Source organism: Macaca nemestrina, chromosome 3 (assembly GCF_043159975.1).
Source record: "Macaca nemestrina isolate mMacNem1 chromosome 3, mMacNem.hap1, whole genome shotgun sequence".
Classification (NCBI taxonomy): Eukaryota; Metazoa; Chordata; class Mammalia; order Primates; family Cercopithecidae; genus Macaca; species Macaca nemestrina.
Window position 1 is genome coordinate 18,075,945 of NC_092127.1, and position 23,808 is coordinate 18,099,752.

Genomic DNA, 23,808 nt, shown 5'->3' on the forward strand with positions numbered 1-23,808 from the left:
ACATTGGGAATTAAATCCAACATGAGATTTGGGTGGGGACACAGACAAACTATGCCACCAGGAATTCTTTTTCATGAAATTTGTCAACTTAGAGTTTTCCATGTTTATTCATTATTCTTTTATGATCCATGGGACTTATAATGATTGTTGCTTTTTTTTTTTTTCCAATGGTAATTTTTGTCCTTGTTCTCACTTTATCTTTCTTTACTTCTTTTATGTTTTTTGCATTAGCCTAGCTAGAGTTTTATCAATTGTATTTATCTTTTTTAAAGAATCAACTTTGGGATTCATTAATTTTCTCTACTGATTTCCTGTTTTCCATTTAGTTGGCTACAGGTTTAATTTTTATTCTTTCTTTTATTCTTACATTTGATTTAATTTGCTTCACTTTTTCTAGTTTTCTGAAGACAAGTTCAAAGTAACTATTATCCTTATTCTTCTATAGCAAGGTAATTTTCTTTCTGGCTTCTTTTAACCTTTTCCTTTGTGTTTGATGCTCTGTGGTTTGAAAAAACTACGCGTAGGTGTAATTTTTTATTATTTATCATGTTTGATGTTTTCTGAGCTTCTTGTATCTGCTGTTTTGTATCTGTCAACAATTTTGGGAAATTCTCAGCCATTATTGCCACAAATATTTTCTGTTCCTTTTTCTCTTTCCTCTTCTTTGCTATTCCCATTATGCATATATTACAATTTTTGTAATTATCCCATAGGTCTTGGATTTTCTATTTCATTTTTCTTTTATTCTTTTCTCTCTTTGCTTTTCAGTTTGTGAAATTTCTATTACCACATTTTGAAGTTCACTGATTCTTCAGCTGTGACAATTATTTGAGTTCATCAAAGCCATCTTTCATTTCTGTACATTGCTTTTGAATTCTATTATTCCCTTTTCCTTTTTTCTTAGGTTTATTGGAGGCAAAAATCACCAATAATATTTATGTTACCTATATGTTTTTGCATGGTGTATGCTTATTTCCATGATATCTTTTAGTATATTAAAGAAAATTATTTTAAACTTGTGGTCTTATCATTACAAAGTCTCTGCTATATTGAAGTATGATTCTAATTCTTGATTTGTCTGTTTAAGCTGTGTTTTGTCTTTTAGCATGCCTTGTAATTTTTTGTTGATAGCTGAACACGGCATATCAGGAGAAAGGAACTGAATTAAAGAGAACATTAGTGTGTAATTTTATTTTTACTTAGCTAGTGGTTATGCTGTGTTTACTGTTTATTTTATCTGTCAGTAGCAGAGGCTAAAACTTACCTTATGTTTTTCTTTTTACCTCTCCTGTTGGCTTTAGTTTCCCCTAGAGACCCCTACTTAGTAGTATCTGAGACATGCAGTTCTTTGCATTGTAATCCCCTGTTATTATTCCAGAGCTTTATTGGTGTGGAAGGAAAGGCAGTGTTCTGTAGTTCTATGATTCGCTTTCAGTCTGTTAGTGATAATTGGCCCTTGGAATGTGACTTTTGCAACCCCTTCTAGGCATCTCCACCACCCTGAGATGAGACAGAAGGATTGCAAGGGTCTGAAATTGTGTATTTTCCTTCCCTCAAGTCAGTTAAGCTCTGGTAATTTCCATGTGGGTTAGACTTTGGCAACATCGTTTATGATAAATGCAGGCTTTGCTAAGGAAAACAGAAGGCTTTGTACTTCTTTCAAAATGACCACTTTTATTCCTTTTTCTGCCAGAAACTCTGGGGAATTTTTCTCTGAAAATATAAATGGGCTCCCAGAAGTAAAAGATACAAAACTGTGGTATCCCCCTTAATGCAATATCCCTACCCTGGGAGTTTTTTAACTCTCAAGCTCTTCCACACTAAACTTCCAGCAGCAATTTGTCAGTCACAGTTTATATTATTTCTTACTGCTGTACCCAGGCTTCTTACCTTACTGCTGTACCCAGGCTTCTGCTCCCAGGAAGCTACAATTTTTCTATGTTTGCTTGTTTTATTCAATTTGTGACCTCAACTTTACAAAGAATCTAAGAAGAGCTGTTGTTTTTCTGTTTGTTGACACTTTTTCTTTTTGGGATGAGAGTGATGAGTTCCAGGTTCTTCATTTGTTGGAATGAAAACTAAGCCACATTTTCAATACAGAAACTATTCTTTTGAGAAAATTATTTCTTAGTAAAAATAATTATTTAATATAAAAATTTTGAAATGCAGAAAAATATAACAATGAAAGTAAGACTCTTTCATTATTATGTTACATTGATAAAAATACAGTTACTTTTTTGTACATAGTTTCTGTTTGTCTTTTCTTTACATATCAGTGTAATCACAAGGTTATTCTCTTTATAACTTGTTTCCTTTATTTCATAATATACCTTCTGTTTCCAAACCATGACTTTAAATAACTACATACTAATCTCTCATATGGCTATTATAGAATTCTTTTTAACAAAACACCTATTGTTGAAACTTTATATCGTTCCATTTTTGCACAATTACAAGTTGAAGGGCAATGAATAGAATTGCAAATGCTCTAACAGTGTCTGTTTATTTCCTTACAGTGAATTCTCAATACAAAAGAATTTGTGGGTTAAAGGGAACATACATTTCTAAAGGTTTTCATTATCTTTGCTAAATCATTTTCCAGTAAAGTTTTGCATTTACACTCCAACAATATGTGGCTATAAATATAAATTTGTTTGCAAACACATCTGAATCTGGTCAATGAGGCCAAATGTACTGAATTACCAGGTGAGGAATCTGCTTAGAGATAATAGATTGGGCATCTCCTTCTACATTATGCCCTATTTATCTGTCATTGATGTACCTGAAACACATTACTGGCCCTTGCCCAGACGAATTTTCAGCAAGGATATAAGACCAACATGATTAGTTTAGGTCACTTGAATTGTTTCTTCCAAGGTTAAATATGGAATCTGCTTCCTGTGAAACTTATGACCACACAAAGAAAGTGAGTGACTACATAGGATTAGTGTTGGGTGAAATAAGGAAGAGAGGAAAGAACATGTGTTGGGTGGAACTGATTCGTGTGCTTTACACTATTTGTCACCTTTGCAAAATAGTTCTTTGTAAGGTACAAATTCTTTACAACATTGTTTTCTAGTAGTAAAATTGACCATTTCTAATGAGATGAACTTTTATTCTCTTGACTAGAAAATCCAGTAATGATATGGATGAGTTGGGAAATATACATGTGATTTGTAAATGTGTTTTAACATAGAAATAAGAGTGGATTCAAAATAATTTATATAATAAATTATTTTTTTCTTAACAGTGAAAACACAGTTAGTGATCACTAGGTTGTGTTCACAGCCCACAACAAACCTTACTTATAATGAATGTCTATTGCATCAATAATTGTCACAAATACTTATCAATTGTTTGTTAAACAATTTACTTTGTGCACCAAAAATAAAATTCCAAGTCCCACAACCTACTGAATGGACCCCTCTCTCAGCTGAGGGCACTCCAAAATAAACCTGAAAAACTAATTCAGGCCCTGAGGGGAAAGGATGGTTGGAAATGTCTCATTATACTCTCTTCCCTTTGGAATTTGTGAGCAACTGACCAGTATTAACATTAAAATAAGATCTGAGGACTGACAAAACAGACTCTTTGTAGGAATAATATATCAATATAGAGTTCCTAGCTGACTCTAGTATAGCATCACATGACAGCAGGCCCTGAAAGAAATTGTAGTATTTTACTTCAAAATATCCTTGATATATTTTGAAATGGCCCTGTGAAGCTATTTCTTGCGGGAAAATCGACATCCTGTAGAGAACCCTCTTCCCTTTCCAGATCTTTTCCTGATCCGGGAGATATTTAACTAAGAATGTGGCATTGTTTTCGGTCTCATAGAAGGCATTTACCATCTATTCTCTCTGAAGTCTGTTACCTGAAGGCTTTATCTACATAATGAGAACCTTGGTCGCTACAATCCCTTATCTTAAGCTCATTATTTCCTTTTATTAATTCCAGGTCTTTAGACAATAACTTAACTCTTTCGACCAAATGGCAATCAGAAAATCTTTGAATGTAGCTATGACCTGGAAGCTTTCACTGAAAGTTGTCCTATCTTTCTGGACAGGATCATTGTATGCCTTACATGAATTGATTGATGTCTGCCTATAACTTCTGTCCCTCTCAAATGTATAAAAATTGAGCTGTATGTGAAACTAGGCCTCATAATTCCTAAGCCTCATAAAATTTAGAAAGCTTGGCCATCATGAAACTTAAACCCCAGATGGCCACAGATAGCCCCCCGATGTTCCCAGAACCCAAACACAAAGACAATTCCGGGAAATAGCCTCATGGGGTCCCACCCTGATAGCCTCATGAGGTCCCACCCTGATAGCCTCATGAGGTCCCACCCTGATAACCTCATGGGGTCCCACCCTGACTCAATGTCCCCGATGTTCCCGGAATCAGCAATTCCAGGAAAGAACCTCCTAAGGTCCCGCCCCAACCAATCAGAACAAGATACCTTGCTCAGGCCATAGACAGACCCAATTACCACGCGCCTAAAGCTTTGTTTGAATTTCGCGCCCTAAGCTGTGTTTGAACTTGTGTTTGCCTATATAAACAACCTGTAACAAGCACTCGGGGTCCCAGGGCCAACTTAGAGCTTGGGACCCTAGCGCGCTAGTAATAAATAACTCTCTGCTGTGAATCTCTTGTTGGTGATCCTTCGCGGCGACCCCTGCCCAGGAGGGAATTGACAGTTCGGTTCCAACATATGCCAACCACTTTGGGCACATATTCTCAGAACCTCTTGAGGCTGCTCCTCAAGACTTGGTAACTCATTTATCTTAGAATTAACCCTTTCAAATATTTTACAGAGTCTGACTCTTTTTGTCAACAACTTTAATTCATTATCATCATCTTTTATTTAAAAAAAAAAACAGTTACCTTTTTGAAAAGATAATCTTGAAGTTTCAAAGATGTTATCCTATATTAGAAAATGGAAAAAAGCTGAGAACCACAACTGATGAGAAATTTAGCAACCACTTCTCCTGTGAGGACGGGATTCAACCCAACCTTTTTTGAAACTTCTGCTTTTCCATTTCTCTGTTCTCTTAATTTTGATTCACATTTTACTGAGTCTAGGGAATTTTTAAAACTTATAAAAAAACACTGTGTCAACTTGGATTTGAGTTGCTGTAAAACTTTAATGGGTCTGACCCTTTTATTTCACCTCTCAAAATATAAAGCAAAACAAAAATATAGTGCAATGCAATGGCACTTTAGTTAGCATACATTTTTATCTCATTTAATTTTATTGCAATTTTTTGAACCCCCTAAATTTTATAGAGCAATAAAACTATGTTCTCAGGGAAAAAAAACACACATAAAAGAGCAATAAGCTAAGTAGTAATTTCCAGATACCAGGCTCATTTTTACTACTACTTATTGACACCGAATGTGTGTTCTGTAAAATAAGATGTAGCTCATGCTGCAAATGAAAATTGACTTTTGTTTGTCAAAGAAATGTAAATATTTTTGTTATAACAGAGAATGAGAGAGCAGCTTTATCAGATCAATTAATGAATTAAATTGACTGTGAATTTTATGATCTTTTACCATTAGTTTTCATTTGAATTCCTGCTGATTTTGCAACGTATGACGTTAAATTAGATTTAATAAAATACATCATTATTAACAATGTCTTTAAGTGAAAATATAGTAATACCTAAGAAATCTAATCAAATATTGAATCTGTTGGAATTGATTTTGTCTTGAAATATACTTGAGAAAATCTTCAGAGATTACTAAGTAGATGAAAGTATTAAAAATTATTTTAATCTATAACTTAAACATGTAAGTATAAATTCTATATGTATAACTGCAGACATTTATATGAAACTAGCACAAACATTTTTTTTTAAAAAATTCCAGCAAAATTACCAGGATGTCTTATGTATGATGTATGGAATTATACATAAAATATATATGCATTTATTTATAGAAATAGATAAATCAAAGTTACAATTATCACCTACATAAAAAATGAGATCTCCTTGAAAATCAGTGAGAATTATTATTTTATATCATTATTAATATCACCTGGAAACACATTTTAAAAATTTTTGTGTTTGAACCTGGGAGAGAGGACACCAGTGAAATTTTTCTGTTTCCAAAGTATAACTATGTAAGTACCTATTCTTGTGGTCTTCTTTCCAAAACACTCTGACTTTTTTTCATAAAGCGAATAGTGTAAAGTTTTATTTCATCAAAGGTCAGTATTATAAATACTATAATCATGTTGGCACAAGCATAAATAATGTCTGATTAAAGCTAAGCCTATACTCAAACAAAATGCATTGGAAAAATATCTAATATAAGTTTTCTTGAAATATATTTATCTATTTTCCCAGAAATTAGAAGGAAGGAATTCAGTTGTGTAATATCTAGTAAAATGTCTAATCTTATTTTAAAAGAAATATCTAATATTATTGTAATAAAGTAAGACATTTAAGAAATTTTTAATACTATCAAATTTTCAAGTAAAATATATTTTTTGAAAACCTCAGTTGCAACTATGGATTTGTCCATTTTCCCATTGCTGATAAATACATACTGGAGCCTGGGCAAAAGAAAGAGGGCTAATGAACTCACAGCTCCACATGGCTGGGAGGCCTCAGAATCATGGCAGAAGGAAGGAGGAGCAAGTCGCATCTTACATGGATGACAGCAGGCAAAGAGAGAGAGCTTGTGCATGGAAACTCATTTTTAAAACCATCAGATCTTGTGGAACTTATTCACTATGAATAGAACAGCATGAGAAAGACCCACCCTTATGATTCAATTATCTCCCACCAGGTTCCTCTTATAACATGTGGGAATTATGGGAGCTACAAGATGAGATTTGGGTGGGTCACAGAGCCAAACCATATCATTCTGACTCTGGTCCCTCCCAAATCTCATGTCTTCACATTTAAAAACAAATCATACCTTTCCAACAGTCCCCCAAAGTCTCAACTCATTTCATCATTAACTCAAAAGTCCACAGTCCAGAGTCTCATCTGAGACAAGACAAATCCCTCTCACCTATGAACCTGTAAAATCAAAAGCAAGTTAGTTACTTCTTAGATACAATGGGGGTACAGGCATTGGGTAAATATGGCCATTCCAAATGGGAGAAACAGGTCAAAACGGAGGGGCTAGAGGCCCCATGAAAGTCCAAAATCCAGCAGGCCAGTCAAATCTTAAAGTTCTAAAATGATCTCCTTTGACTCCATGTCTCACATCCAGGTGATGCTGATGCAAGAGATAGGCTCCCATGGTCTTGAGCACCTCCACTCCTGTGGTTTTGCAGGGTACAGCCTTATTCCCAGCTGCATTCATGGACTAGCATTGAGGGTCTGTGGCTTTTCCAGACACGGTGCAAGCTGTCAGTGGATCTACCATTCTGGGGTATGGAGGACAGTGGTCCTCTTCTCACAGCTCCACTAGACAGTGCCCCAGTAGGGACTCTGTGTGGGGACTCCATGCCTACATTTCCCTTCTGTGCTGCCATAGCAGAAGTCCCCCATGAAGACCCTGCCCCTAAAGCAAACTTCTGCTTGGGCATCGAGGCGTTTCCATACACCTTCTGAAATCTAGGTGGAGGATCCCAAACCTCAATTCTTAACTTCTGTGCACTCATAGGCTCAACATGACATGCAAGCTGCCAAGGCTTGGGGCTTACACCCTCTGAAGCCACAGACCAAGCTCTAAATTGGCACTTTTTGGCCATGGTGAAGCAGCTGGGACACAGGGCACCAAGTCCCTAGGCTGCACACAGCACAGGGACCTTGGTCCCAACCCACAAAACCACTTTTTACTCTTAGGCCTCCTGGACTATGATGGGAGGGGCTGCCATGAAGTCCTCTGATAATGCCCTGGAGACATTTACCCCATGGTCTTGAGGCATAACATTTGGCTCCTCATTACTTCAGCAAATTCCTGCAGCAGGCTTGAATTTCTTCTCAGAAAATGGGATTTTGTTTTCTATTGCGTTGTCAGGTTGCAAATTTTCTGAACTTTTATGTTCTGCTTCCCTAACAGAACTGAATGCCTTTAACAGCACCCAAGTCACATCTTGAATGCTTTGCTGCTTAGAAATTTCTTATGCCAGATACCCTAAATTGCCTCTCTCAAGTTCAAAGTTCCACAAATCTCTAGGGGAGGAGTGAAATGCTGCCAGTCTTTTGCTAAAACATAACAAGAGTCACCTTTGCTACAGTTCCCAACAAGTTCCTCATTTCCATCTGAGACCACCTCAGCCTGTACTCTATTGTCCATACTACTATCAGGATTTTGGGCAAGGCCATTCAACAAGTCTCTAGGGTGTTTTGAACTTTCCCAAATTTTTCTATCTTTTGAACCCTCCAAACTGTTCCAACCTCTGTTTGTTACCCAGTTCCAAAGTCACTTCCACATTTTTGGGTATCTTTTGAACAGTGCCCCACTCTACTGGCACCAATTTACTTTGTTAGTCCATTTTCACATTGCTGATAAAGACATACCCAAGACTGGGCAATTCATAAAAGAAAGAGGTTTAATGGACTCACAGTTCAACATGACTGAGAAGGCATCACAATCATAGCAAAGCAAGGAGGAGCAAGTCATGTCTTACACAGATGGAGCAGCCAAAGAGAGAGCTTGTAAAGAGAAATTCTCATTTTCAAAACCACCAGATCTTGTGAGACGTGTTAACTCTCATGAGAACAGCATGGGAAAGGCCCACCCCCATGATTCAATTATTTTCGACTGGGTCCCTCCCACAACACTTGGGAATTATGGGAGCTACAAAATGAGATTTGGGTGGGGACACAGAGCCAAACCATATCAAACTACAGGCCTCAATTTTAGAGATATCTACCCTTGTACATTTGAATTCTTACAGATGGTTGAGTCTGTAATTATAATTAATATTTTTATACATACATTTTTAAAATTTATCAACATAAATATTTTCCCCCTGCTATAAAATAAAAAATTTACCTCAATATCTTCACCTTCCTTTATCCTCTTTCAAGATTTATTTTTAAAGTCTCTATCAGTTTTCTTTTAAACATTAATTTCCAGTTGTAAACCACTATTTCCGCTCCATAAATTTAAGAAGTAGACTTTTTTTGTCATTTTTTTGTCATTTTTTTAAATATGAAAAACTTCCCAATTGCCTTCTTTCCTTTAACTTCTTCTATTTAACTTTTAAGTTCAGGGGTACAAGTGTATTCTATTTAACTTTTAAGTTCTATTTAACTTTTAACTTCTATTTAACTTTTAAGTTCGGGGGTACAAGTGTTTGTTACGTAGGTTAGCTTGTGTCAAGGGGGTTGTTTACATATTATTTCACTCCGAAGGTATTAAACCTAGTATGCATTAGTTATTTTCCTAATCCTCTCGCTCTTCCCCATCTCCAACCTTTTAGAGGTCCCAGTGTGTATTGTTCCTTTCTAGGTGTTCACATGTTCTCATCATTTAGGTGCCACTTACAAGTGAAAACATGAGGTATTTGGTTTTCTGTCCTTGTGTTAGTTTGCTAAGGATATTGACCTACAGCTCCATCCATGTCCCTGAAAATGTCATGATTTTATTCTCTTTCATGGCTGCATAGTATTCCATGATATATGTGTACCACATTTTCTCTATCCAGTCTATTATTGATGGGCATTTAGGTGGATTCCATGTCTTTGTTATTGTGAATAGTACTACGATGAATGCATGTGTGCATGTGTCCTTATAATAGAATAATTTCTATTTCTTCGGGTATATCCCAAGTAATGGGATTGCTGGGTAAAATAGTCTTTGCAGATCACTTGTTTTCCTCAATGGCTGAACTACTTTACACTTCCACTAACAGTGTACAAGCATTCCTTTTTCTCCACAACCTTGCCAGTATCTGTTATTTTTTGCCTTTTTAATAACCACCATTCTGACTGGTGTGAAATGGTATCTCATTGTGCTTTTGATTTGCATTTCTCTAATGATCAGAGATGTTCAGCCTTTTTCCATATGATTGTTGACCTATGTGTATGTCTTTTTTTGAAGTGTCTGTTCATGTCCTTTGCCCACTTTTTTATGGGGTGGTTTCTTGTAAATTTATTTAAGTTCTAATGATGTCCAGTGGCCAGAATTTTTACATTTAAATGTCTATAGTATTTGCAATCTGGTCACTATAGTTTTTCTAACTTTTTCTAGTCAGTGTTTAGGAATATCTTAATAATATAAAGGGCATTTATATTCATGATTACTTAAATATTAGCCTTTACAGAATTAGCAAATCTGATTATATCTATTAAAAAGGGAATATAATAATGGGATGAATTCCTCCAAATCACAAAGGAATTCAAGAAGGAGAAGACTAGTGGTTACAGAAATAATGGATCCTGTGCACAGCAGCTCATGCCTGTAACCTTAGCACTTTTGGAGGCTGAGGTGGGTGAAACATTTGAACTCAGCAGTTCAAGACTGGCCCAGGCAACATAGTAAGGCCTCATCTCTACTAAAAATACAAAAAATTAGGTGGGCATGTTGGTGTATGCTTGTAGTCGTAGCTGGTTTGTAGGCTGAAGCAGGAGGATCGCTTGAACCTGGGAGGTCAAGGCTTCAGTGAACCGAGATCATGCCACTGCACTCCAGACTGGGCAACAAAGTGAGACCATGTCTAAACAAACAACCAAACAAAAAGAAAGAATGAGAAGAACCCTGGAAAGCTTTAGAAATAATTCAGACTATCATTAAGTAGTATTGTTTTACTAGCAATGTAAGAGTAAAATGTGGTAATGTAGGACAGATGTGATAGTTTTAAAAGTCCTATAACATTGTAAAGGAGATAAATATAGTGAGAAATATACAGGTCTTCCATTGAGTTACTAGTTTTGTTACAGTATATGTCTCAAATTGAAAAACCCAAGAAAAAGTATTAATAAAAAAATGCAACATTATAAATTACATAATTAACTTATTCAATTAACTCTACTCAATATGGAGTAGAGAAATATGTTTTTTAGAATATGGAGTGGAGAAATATGTTTTTTAGAAGATACTGGATTGTTTTTTATTTTTTTCCTTCCAATTTTTATTTTGGATTCAAGGAGTACATGTGCAGTTTTGTTACATGGATAAATTGTGTGTCACAGAAGTTTGGTGTACAAATTATTTCATCACCCAGGTAATAAGCATAGTAATCAATAGGCAGCTTGTTGATCTTTACCCTCCTCCCAACGTCTACCCTCAAGGAGGCCCTGGTGTCTATTGTTACCCTCTTTGTGTTCATGGGTACTCAATGTTTAGCTCCCAATTATAGGTTTCTGGTTTTGGTTCCTGCATTAATTTCCTTAGGATGATGAGCTCCAGCTCCATCCATGCTGCTTCAAGGAACATGTTCTCATTCTTTTGTTATGCCTTTGTAGCATCCCATGGTGTATATGTACCACATTTTCTTTATTCAGTACATCATTAATGGGCATTTACTGTTGATTCCATGTTTTTGCTATTAGGAATAGTGTGTGCATGTGTCTTTATGGTAGACCATACATGTGCATGTGTCTTTATGGGAGAACAATTTATTTTCCTTCGGTTATATACCTAGTAATAGGATTGCTGGATTGAATAATAGCTCTGTTTTAAGTACTTTGAGAAATCTCCAAACTGCATTCCACAGTGGCTGAACTGGTTTACATTCCAGAAGCAATGTATAAATGTTCCCTTTCCTTCAAAGTCTCACCAGTATCTGCTATTTTTTTACTTTTTAATGGTAACCACCCTGAGTGGTGTGAGATGGCATTTTGTTGTGGTTTTGATTTATATTTCTCTAATGATTAGTGATGCTGAACATTTTTTCATATGCTTGTTGGTAGTATGTATATCTTCCTTCACGAAGTATCAGTTCATGTCTTTTGTTCATTTTTTAATGGAGCTGTTCACTATTTGCTTGTCAATTTATGTTTTATATAAATTCTAGATATTAGACCTTTGCCAGATGCATAGTTTGCAAATATTTTCTCTCATTCTGTATGTTGTTTGTTTACTTGTTGATAGTTTCTTTTGTTGTGCAGAAGCTCCTTAGTTTAATTAGATCCCATTAGTCAATTCTTGTTTTTGTTGCAATTGCTTTTGGTGTCTTTGTCATAAAATTTTCATCAGGGCCTATGTCCAGAATGGTATTTCCTATGTTATCTTCTAGAGTTTTTATAGTTTCAGATTTACATTTGTCTTTAATCCATCTTGAGTTGATTTTTGTATATGGTGAAAATAAAGGTTTCAGTTTCAGTCTTCTGCATATAGCTAGTGAGTTATCTCACCACCATTTACTGAATAGGGAGTCCTTTCCTCATTACTTGTTTTTGTTGATTTCATCAAAGATCAGGTGGTTGCAGATGTGTGGCTTTATTACTGGGTTATCTAATCTGTTCCATTTATCTATGTATCTATTTTTATTTATATTTTATACCAGTACCATACTGTTTTGGTTACTGTAGTCTTGGAGTAGAGTTTAAAGTTGGGTCATGTGATGCCTTTGACTTTGTTCTTTTTACTTAGGATTGCTTTGGCTCTTGGGGCTATTTTTCGGTTCCATATGAAAACTAGAACAGTGTTTTCTTATTCTTTGTAAAATGTCATTGGTAGTTTGAGGGAAATATCATTTAATCTATAAATTGCTTTGGACACCACAGCCATTAAACAATGTTGATTCTTCTTATCTGTGAGCATGGAATGTTTTTTGATTTGTTTGTGTTGTCTTTGATTTCTTTCTGCAGTATTTTATACATTTTGTTGTAGAGTTCTTTCGTTGCCTGTTTTGCTGTACTTCCAGGTATTGGATGTTTTGGGGGTCTATTCTAAGTGAGATTGTATTACTGATTTGGTTCTCAGATAGGATGTGGTCAGTGTATAGAAATGCTTCTGATATTTATACTTTGATTTTGTATCCTGAATCTTTACTGAAATAGTTTAACAGATTTAGAAGCTTTTGAGCAGAGAATATGGGGTTTTTAGGTATTCTAGAGATTATATTACCTGCCAAGAGATACATTTTGAGTTTCTCTCTTTCTTTTTCTATTTGATCACCTTTTATTTCTTCCTCTTGCCTAAGTGCTCTGAGAAGGACTTCCAGTACTTTATTGAATAAGAGTGGTAACAGTGTGGATCCTTGTCATGTTCCAGTTCTCAAGAGGAATGCTTGCTCCTTTTGCATGTTTGGTATGATACTGATTGTGGGTTTGTCATAGATGGCTCTTATTATTTTGTGGTATATTCCTTCAATACCTACTTTATCGAGGATGTTTAGCATGAAGATATTGAATTTTATTGGAAGTCTTTTCTGCATCTGTTGAGATAATTATGTGGTGTTTGATTTTAGTTCTGTTTATGGTGAATCAATCTTGCATCCCAGGATTACAGCCTATTTGATTGTGAAGGATTAGCTTTTCGCTGTGCTCCTGGATTTGGGTTGCTAGTATTTTGTTGAGGATTTTTGCATCCATTTTCACGAGGTATGTCGGCCTGAAGTTTTGTTGTTGCTGTTGTTTTTCTGCCAGATTTTGGTATCTGAATAATGCTGTCCTCAGAGAATGAGTTAAGGCAGAGTCCCTACTCTTCAATTTTTTGGAATAGTTTCAATATTATTGGTACTAATTCTTCTTCATATGCTTGGTGAAATTCAGTTTGAATCTGTCTAGTACAGGGTTTTTTTGGGGAGGGCTTTTTATTACTTATTCAATTTTGGAGGTAATTATTTGTCTGTTTAGAGTTTCAATTTCTTTCTGGTTCAATCTTGAGAGGTTGTGTATTTCCAGGAATTTACCCACTTCCTCGAGGTTTTCTAGTTTCTGTGCATAGAGGTGTTCATAATAGTCTCTGAGGTGTTGTTTTCTTTTGTATTTCTGTAATGTTGGTGGTAATGTCCCTTTTGTCATTTCTGATTGTGTTTATTAGGATTTTCTTTCTTTTTTTCTTTATTAGTTTAACCAGTGGCCCATCAATTTTATTCTTTCAAAGAAACAACTTTTAGTTTCATTGTTCTTTTACGTGTTTTTTCACATCTCAATTTCATTAAATCCAGCTACAATTTGGTTATTTTCTTCTGCTAACTTTGGAGTTGGTTTGCTGGTTTGCTCTTCTTTTTCTAAATCCTTTAGGTGTGATATTAGTTTGTTAATTTAATACTTTTCTAACTTTTTGATGTGGGCATTTAGTGCTTTAAATATTCTTCATAATGCAGCTTTAGTTGTGTCCTAGAAATTTTGATATATTGTATCTTTGTTCTCATTATTGTTAAAGAATTTCTTGATTTCTTTATTCATAATTCCTTAATTTCATTGTTTACCCAAAAGTCATTCAGGAGAAGTTAATTTCCACTTAGTTGTATCGCTTTGGGAGATCTTCTAAGTACTGATTTCTATTTTTATTGCACTGTCTTCTGAGATTACGGTTGGCATAATTTAATTTTAAAAAAAAATTTGATAATTGTTTTGTGGCTAATTGTGTGGATTTAAGAGTATGTACCATGTGCAGATGAAAATATTGTATATTCTGAATGTAAAAAGAGACCAAACTAACACATCATTGGCATTCTTGAAACATGGGTAAAAGAGCAAGCAATTTGGAAAATATGCTTGAGGATATTGTTCAGAATGTTTATTCTGTTGCTGTTGGGTCGACTATTTTGTAAATATCTGTTAGGTCCATTTGGTCAAATGTTGAACTCAGGTCCTGAATATCTTTTTAGCTTTCTGTCTCAATGATCTGTCTAGTACTGTCAGTGGGGTGTTGAGGTTTCTGTATTAGTCCAAGAACTACCTGAAATTAGGTAATTTATGCAGAAAAGAGGTTTAATTGACTCACAGTTCTTCAGGCTTAATAGGAAGCAAGACTGGGGAGGCCTGAGTAAAGTTATAATCATGGTGGAAGGTGAAGAGAAAGCAAGAACCTTCTTCACATGGTGACAGAAGAAGGAGTAAGCAGGAGGGGAAGTGCCACACACTTCCAAGCCGTCAGATCTCATGAGAACTCACTATCATGAGAAAAGCAAGGGGAAAATCTGATCCAATCACCTCCTCCCACCAGGCCCTTCCCTCAATTTGACGTGAGATTTGGGCGGGGACACAAATCCAAACCATATCAGTCTCCCACTATTACTGTGTGGTTATCTAAGTTCCTTCATAGGTCTCTAATAACTTGATTTATGAATCTGGATGTTTCAGTGTTGGATGCACATATATTTAGAATGGTTAAGTCCCCTTGTTGAATTCAGCCCTTTACCATTAAGTAATGACGTTCTTTGTCTTTTTTCATCATTGTTGCTTTAAAGTCTGTTTTATCTGAAATTAGAAAGGCAACCCCTGCTGTGATGGTTAATATCTAGTGTCAACTTCATTGGATTGAGGGATACAGAGTATTAATCCTGGTTGTGTCTATGTGGGTGCTGCTCAAAAGAGATTAACATTTGAGTCAGTGGGCTGGGGAAGGCAAATCCACTCTTAATTTGGTGGGCACAATCTAATCAGCTGCTAGTTAATATAAAGCAGGCAGTAAAACGTGAAAAAGAGAGACGAGCCTAGCCTCCCAGTTTACATCTTTCTCCCATGCTGGATGCTTCCTGCCATTAAACATCAAACTCCAAGGTCTTCAGTTTTGGGACTCAGACTGGCTCTCCTTGCTCCTCAGCTTGCAACTAATACAACTATAGCAACAGCATTCATAGGCTGCGTGCTCCCATGAGGCCAGATACCATTCTGAGGTGCAAAAGTAATTACAAATCTACTATCAGTAATTCCATATGTTGAAACTGACCTTGTACAATGAATCTGAGGTGGATTCTTAGTTGACAAAGCCACTCTTACACGATTTTTCACCTTCCATTTCATCTGACCCTTCATCATTACAGCTCTGACAGCTGTTCACCTTTTATTCCTACATGAAACAGGTTCTAACAACCCTTCAGGGGATTCATCTGACCCTGACAAAATTACCTTCCATCTCTACCATACAAGTAAAGATATTATAGGTTTAATCTTTCTCCTCCTCCTTCTAATAACTCTAGTACTATTTTTGCCTGACCTCCTGAGTGACCCAGACAACACGCTTAAGAACCCCCTCAACAGCCCACCCCACATTAAGCCAGAGTGGTACTTTTTGTTTGCCTACACAGACCTATGATCCATCCCTAACAAATCAGGAGGCGTATTGGCCTTTGTATCCTCCATTCTCATTCTAGCAGTTATTCCCATATTTCACATGTCTAAACAACAAAGTGTAATATTCTGACCATTAAGTCAATGACTATTCTGAATCTGAATTCTGAATTCTGAATGCCTATTTTAGGACCTTATGATCATGTAAGTTAATACTTAATAAGCTCGCTAAACTCTCTCTCTCTCTCTCTATATATATATATATCCACATATATATCCATATATATATCCATACACACACACACACACGCACACACACACAGGATATATCCATATAAATATCCTATTAGCTCTGTCCCTCTAAGAGAACCCTGACTGAAACAGATTTTGGTACCAGGAGTGGTTCTAAATGAACAGAATATTAAGGATGGAGTTCTTTCATTGGTTTTGGGGTTTCTGGTGTTGACTGCTTAATATGATTGGACCCAAAAATACTAACAACTCACTTCTATTATTATGGAGAACACTGATAGTCCTTGGCATGAACTGTTTGGAGAGTTATGCAAAATAAATGCATTTGACACTCCTGATTCACTGCTCATGAGAGGCAAAGAATTCAGTGACTCTGTACATAATACCTTTGACCATTTGTGGAGAACAAAGGGACATAATGAAGCTGGTTGGTTGCTTCTAATTTCAGTGAAAAAGTGGTGAAAGCAAATGATGAACTCAAGGATTCTGTCTCAAGGTTTCAGAAGCAGATACTGAGCCTCAAATCTGCTAAGATTGCCCTGTCTTATCTACGGTAGGGAAAGAGCTGGATTTATGGAAAAAGAGACAAGCTTTTATCATGAGAGTGGCTGACCTGAATGAAACATGCATGCACAGCCTCGCCAGGTGTCTACTGTTAAAGTAAGGGCATTCATTGGAAAAGAATGAGACCTTGCAACTTGGAAAGGGGATGTGTGGGAGGACCCTGATGAAGCTGCGGATACTGAGTTTGTAAACTCTGATGAATGTTCTTTGCCAGAAGGAACATCTTCCCCATCCCCAGTAGTGGCAATATCCTCTCCCTGACTCATGCTGCCATCAGCCTTTCCACCTTTGTTTGAGGAAAAATACCCTGCACTGTCTGAGACAACAGTAATGTCCTCTCCAAAGGCAATTGCCAGGCAAGATAATGTTGATTCTCCTCAGAAGTCACACCCAACACCTCTGTTTGCTTCTAGACCTGTAACTAGTCTAAAGTCTTGGTGGGCCCCCAGAGGTGGGGCTGAGAGTGTGACCCATGAGGAGATGCCCTACACTAAAAAAGAACTGTTTGAGTTCTCTAATTTATATAAACAACAGTCTAGAGAACAGGCATGGGAATGGATATTGAAGTCAATGGGAAAGTACAACAGCCAAATCCAGACAGGACTACAAATGCTCCAGACCCTTCAGGAATGAAGGTTTGGGTCACTCCTCAGGAAGAAAACCACCACCTGCTGAGGTGCTTGCTGAAGGCAAAAGGAATACAGAATGGGCAGCAGAAGAAGGTAGTCATCAGTACCAGCTACAACCACATGACCAGCTGCAGAAATGAGAACTGTAATTGTCATGAGTATTTCCTCCTTCTTGTGTTAAAAACATGTTTGTGCATGTGTACACTTGTACTAAGGAAATATCTTCATGTTATTTCCTTTTCCTTTATCATGTGACATAAGATTTATTGATGTCATATCAGCATTTAAGTATTGTTAACTTTATGTAATAGTATTTGGGTTGGGGATTGGTGCATTTCCCCTTGTATGAAGGATAGTTGTATTATGTTAAGCATAATTATGACCTCAATATTGTCTTTATTTGAAGATTACATATGATCTCAGGAGATGTAGGGGTGGGCTTGCATTGTTAATACTGTGAATTTGATTGGATTGAAGGATAGAGTGTTAATCCTGGATGTGTCTATGTGGGTTTTGACCAAAAGAGATGATCATTTGAGTCAGTGGGCTGGGGAAGGCAGATCCACCCTTAATCTGGTGGGCACAATCTAATCAGCTGCCAGCAAATATAAAAGAGGCAGAAAAACATGAAAAAGAGAGATGGGCCTAGCCTCCCAGCCTACATCTTTTTCCCATGCTGTGTCTTCTAAATGGGGCATTTAGCTCATCTACTTTCAAGGTTAATATTGATATGTTCAGATTTGGTCCTATATTTGTGTTGTTAGGTGGTTATTTTGCAGACCTGATTGTGTAATTGCTTTATAGTGTCAATGGTTGCATTACTAAGGGTTCTCCAGATTGATAGAAATAATAAGATATATATGTATATATAAAAGGGAGTTTATTAAAGAGTATTGACTCACACGATCATAAGGTGAATTCCCATAATAGGCTGTCTGTAAGCTGAGGAACAAGGAAGCCAGTCTGCGTCCCAAAACCTCAAAAGTAAGGAAGCCGGCAGTACAGCCTTCAGTCTGTGGCTGAAGGTGGGAGAGCCCATGACAAACCACTGTTGTAAGTCCGAAGGTCTGAAAGCTGAAGAACTTGGAGTCTGATGTTGGAGGGCAGGAAGCATCCAACACAGGAAAAAATTGAAGGCCAGGAAACTCAGCAGGTCTGTTCTTTCCAACTTCTACCTGCTTTATTCTAACCACATTGGAAGCTGATTTGATGGCGTCCACCCAGATTGAGGGTGGGTCTGCCTCTCCCAATCCATTGACTCAAATGTTAATTTCCTTTGGTAACACCCACACAGACATACCCAGGAACAATACTTTGCATCTTTCAAGCCAATCAAGTTGACAGTATTAACCATCACAATGTTCTATGTGCATAAGTGTGTGTGTGTGTGTGTGTGTGTGTGTGTGTGTTTTCCTTTGGTGGCTGATAATGGCCTTTCATTTCCACATTTAGCACTCCATTAAGAACTACTTGTAAGTTAGATCTTGTGGTAAAAAATTCTGTTAGCATTTTCTTGTCTGTAAAGAATCTTATTTTCCCTTCATTTAGTTTAGCTGGATATGAAATTCATGTTTGGAATTTCTTTTCTTTAAGAATGTTAAAAATAAGCCTTCAATCTCTTCTGGCTTGTAGGGTTTCTACTGAAAGGTCTGCTGTTAGCCTATTGGGGTTCCCTTTGTAGGTATTCTGCCCTTTCTCTCTCGTTTCCTTTAATATTTTTTCTTTCACATTCTCCTTGGAGAATCTAATGACTATGCATCTTGGCAATGCTTGTCTTATATATAATTTCTTAGGGCTTCTCTGCATTTCCTAAATTTGAATGCTGACCTCTCTAGTGAGATTGGAGAAATTTTCGTGAACAATATCCTCAAATGTTTTCCAATTGCTTGCTCTTTCCTCCTATGTTTCAAGGATGCCAATGATTCATAGGTTTGGTCTCTTTTCACAATCTCATATTTCTTAGAAGTTTTTTCATGCTTGTAATTATTATTTCTATATTTTTATCTGAATTAGTTTATTTGAATAACCTGTCTTTGAGCTCTGATATCCATTCCTCATCTTGGTCTATTCTGCTGTTAATATTTCTGATTGTATTACAAAACTCTTATAGTGCATTTTTTCAGCTCTGTTAGTATGGTTTGGTTCTTTCTTAAAATGGCTATTTTATCTTTCAGCTCTTGTGTCATTTTATTGGATTCCTGAGATACTTTGGCATGTGTCTTGACTTTCTCCTGAATCTTGATGATTTTTGTTCCTATCCAGAATCTAAATCATATGTTTGTTATTTCAGCCATTTCATCCTGGTTCAGAACCATTTCTGGGGAGCGAATGTGGCCATTTGGAGGCAAGAAAACAGTCTGGTTTTTTGAGTTGCTAGAGTTCTTGAGCTGGTTCTTTCTTATCTAATGGTGTTCCTTTAATATTTGAATGTTTGAAATTGCTGTCTTTTGGATATTTTTTTTTCTTGCTTTTATATTATTTGATGCCCTTGAGGATTTGACTGTGGTATAAGGTGGGTTCGGTCAACTGATTTCATTTAGGGAAGATTTCAGGGGGCAAGTCTCAACTCAACACACCTATGCTGTGTGCTCTAACCCTGTGGGTCTGCTACCAGGCTCACAGTTTTGTTCCCTGTTTCCCTGATATTAAGCACCTGCTGTGCTAGAAGGGCTGAGGCGTTCCTAATCTGCTGGTAGCAATACTCTGATGAAGGCTGCCAGTCAAAGCACTTTGTTGTGGCAGTGGCAATGGGATCCAAGCTCACACATGCATGAGAGCAGCAGAAATGTGCAACAGGATACACACATGTCAGTGGGGATGGGGTGATGGGGTTCATGCATGTTGGTGGGATGGAGTGCTGGTGTCCGCATGTGCTCATGCTGACAGGAGTAGGGTGGTGAGTTGTTTGTGTCTGCACAAGTGGAAGCAGGGCAGTGAGGTCTGGCTATGTACATACACCATCGAAGTGGTGGGGATGGGGGCTGTGGATGCATGTGCACCAGCAAATGGGTGGGCAGAAGTTGTGGTGGGGGAAAGCTGCAGGTTAATGGGTATGCACTGATGAGGGGTGACTGGCTGAAGCTCCTGTTTGGTCAAATGTAGTATGCCAACAAAGGAGCTATGATGGTAGCTGCCAGGAAGTACCCTGGTTGGGCACCTGAGGCTGCACTGCAAGTGGGTGCAGATAGGCAGGAACTCTGGGAGAGGCCAACAGACAGGGCAGTGCTCAGATAAGACTAGCCCCATTATATTGGCAAGACTGTTCTGCCCTGTCAAGGTCTGACAGATCAAAGCCCAAAACCACCTGGGGGAGCATGGCAAGCCTTAGGAGACAGACATTCTGCTGTGCTTCACCGCAGCTATTCCCATGCCAGATCCTCTGGGCTCTGCTCAGACTGGAGTCCTGTCCCTGCCACCTCTCCCTGCACCTCTCCCTGTCAGCTCAAATGTCTGCGGGTAGTTGTGTGGTCTCCTGCAGCTAGGATTTCAGAAGTCTGTGGTCAGAGTAGGCCACTCCTCACCTATTTAACTCACCTCTTTCTCAGGAGCCACTTGGGACCAGGAGTTAGTCCTAGTGCTCAGCAGCCCCGTGCAGAGTTCCCAGCTTTCTCCCACTTCAGCCCAGAGTCTGCATCCTCTGATTATTCTCAATGCCTTCCTTCTGAAGATCGGCTTGGAGTGTGCCAGTCTTCTTTATGATCTGTTCTCTCAGTGGGAGATTCTCTTCCTGGTCGCGTCTACTTGATCATCTTGGCTCCCCCTTAAAACCCTTTTTTTGAATTTTGAAGTTTCCCATAAGGAAACACTCAGCATTAGAGTTTAACTGTGTGTATAGTATGAGTACTTAGCTAAAAATCGCTCACAAATCCACTCCCAAAATGACCAGTTGGGTCTGTCTTTATATTTACATATTTATACATCTATGCATTTATAATCCTATGTATTAACATAACTTCATATATATCCATATATGTATCTACATCTATTATTTATCTATTAGCCTATCTGTATTAATATGCATATGTCTCTAACCTCCAGCTCTAGCTCTATTTTTATATTAGCTTATTTTTCCCAGGGCACAATTACATGGGGAAATATATCAAGTCAAAATAATGATAATAAATCAAATCTCTATTTATCTGGATCTAACTGTATTCACTCTGCTAGAACTACATCTTCCTCTAATTTCTCTCAATTACTTCAGGCATCCTCTGGGAGTATATCATATTTACACAGGGAATGCACCTATTATGATAGTGGCATTTGTGATTTTCTTCTGCTTCCAGAGCTGTAGAGAAATATCACTTACTGCTGCTGACACTTCAAAGCTGCCAACAAAACCATTTCAAAGCCAGATGTCCTTGCCCTCTGTAATTTTTCCACTCTAGATATAGGATATTTATGCCATTGTGAGAGTACTATATCTTTTGTAAAATGTATAGTCATCCTGTAGAAATCCTAAAGAGAGGACAAGTGTCCTGTTTCTAATTTAGGGAATGCAATTTAATGTATAAAGCATTCAATGTAGTGCTCTTTTTGTCATTCCTTAAGGAAGTTTTATAAATCAACTTTATTGGGGTATAATTTGCATTCAATAAAATGCTCCCATCTTAAATGTATAGTTTGATGAGTTTTGGCAGATGCTTAGAGCTGTGCGTGTTATTCAGCTAGGGCTGCCATAACAAAATAGCACAGACTGGGTGGCTTACACTGCAGACATGTGTTTTCTACAGTCAAGATTGGAAGTCTAAGGTCAAGCTGTGAGCTAGGTTGGCTTACCCTGAGGGTTCTTTTCCTGGATTTAAGATGACTACCTTCTTGCTATCCTCACATAGCCCTTTCTCTGTGTACTGCACTCCTAGTGTGTCTCTTTCTTCTTATAAGGACACCAGTCCTATTGTATTCAGGACCCACACCTATGACCTCATTTTATCTTAATTACTGCTTTAATGGCCCTGTCTCCAAATCCTGTCACATTGTGGATTATTGAGTTAATATAAGAATTCTGGGAAACATAATTCAGTCCATAACTCCATGGAAGCACCATCACAAGGTGAAGAAGCATTTTATCAACCTCAGATGTTTTCCCACTCAGATTTGCAGTTATTCACACCAGACTATCATCTATTGCTGACCCCAGATAATCACTGCCATTTTTAAAATGTCATACAAAGAAATCACTGAGTATATACTCTTTTGATCTAGTTTCTCCAAGTCAGCAGTCACCTATGTTGTTGAGATTTATCCATGATTTTGCTTGCATTAGTAGTTTATTGATTTTTGTGACTTAATGTTTGACTTACTGTTAAAAGATCCTTGAGGTGTCACTTTTCTGGGCAGAAACCTCTGTCGCCACTAGTACCTTTGCCCAAGCAAAGCTTGGGTCCACTGGGCTTGTTTCACCCATTCAACCTGGCAGGCTGTGCTCGGCTAACACTACCAGCCTAGATTCCACACCTGCCAAGGGCTTAGATCCCATGCCTGCCAAGGAGGAGTCAGGCATGGAGCAGAAAGGGGTGTGTGAGTGAGTGTGGGGTTCAGACACTGAACACACTCAGACATGCTGGCTGCTGCAGCCAGGCAGGCAGCTCCAGGTGCTGGCACAGGCGCTGGCTCTCTGTGAGGCTGTGGCTAGACCAGGCACACCACAAGCAGTTTCTACAGCTGGCACAGGGGAATCTGGTGGTGCCCAGAAGCTTGGAGATGCCAGGAACCATGGCAGCCCAAACAGGGAGTCTCAACCCTGGTTCAGGGAGTTCCCATGTCTGGGCTCCCCAAAGGGCCACAGCTCTTCTTTCCTTCTCTTTGCCTGCAATGTGGTGAACAGTGGGCATGTTTCAGGCCTGCTTGTGTTATAGCTCTTTTAACCTCACCATTCAGCTTATCCGGAGTTCTTGTCCTACAACCAGGAGAAATGAGGTATGCAGGCAAATGAAGAGTGAACAAGATGAAGTGAAGCTTTATTGAGCAATAGAACAGCTCAGAGGAGACTTATGGGGGAAGCTCCTTTCCACAGCAGGCTGTTCAGCTCCCAGCAGAGAGGGTAGCTCCTCTCTGCAACTGGTCATCTCAGTGAGTATTCAGTTCTGGCTGAGCCTAGGGCTTTTATGGGCTTCAAAGGGGAGGAAGTGTGCACTGACTGATCCCTGGGTGGTCATAGGTGCACCTGGAAAAGGCACTGCAACTTCTCACTCCAGTCTGCGGGACTGGCAGCCTGACCCCCGCCTTGAGGCCCTCCCTGGCCTGAAGGTGGGACCTCACTG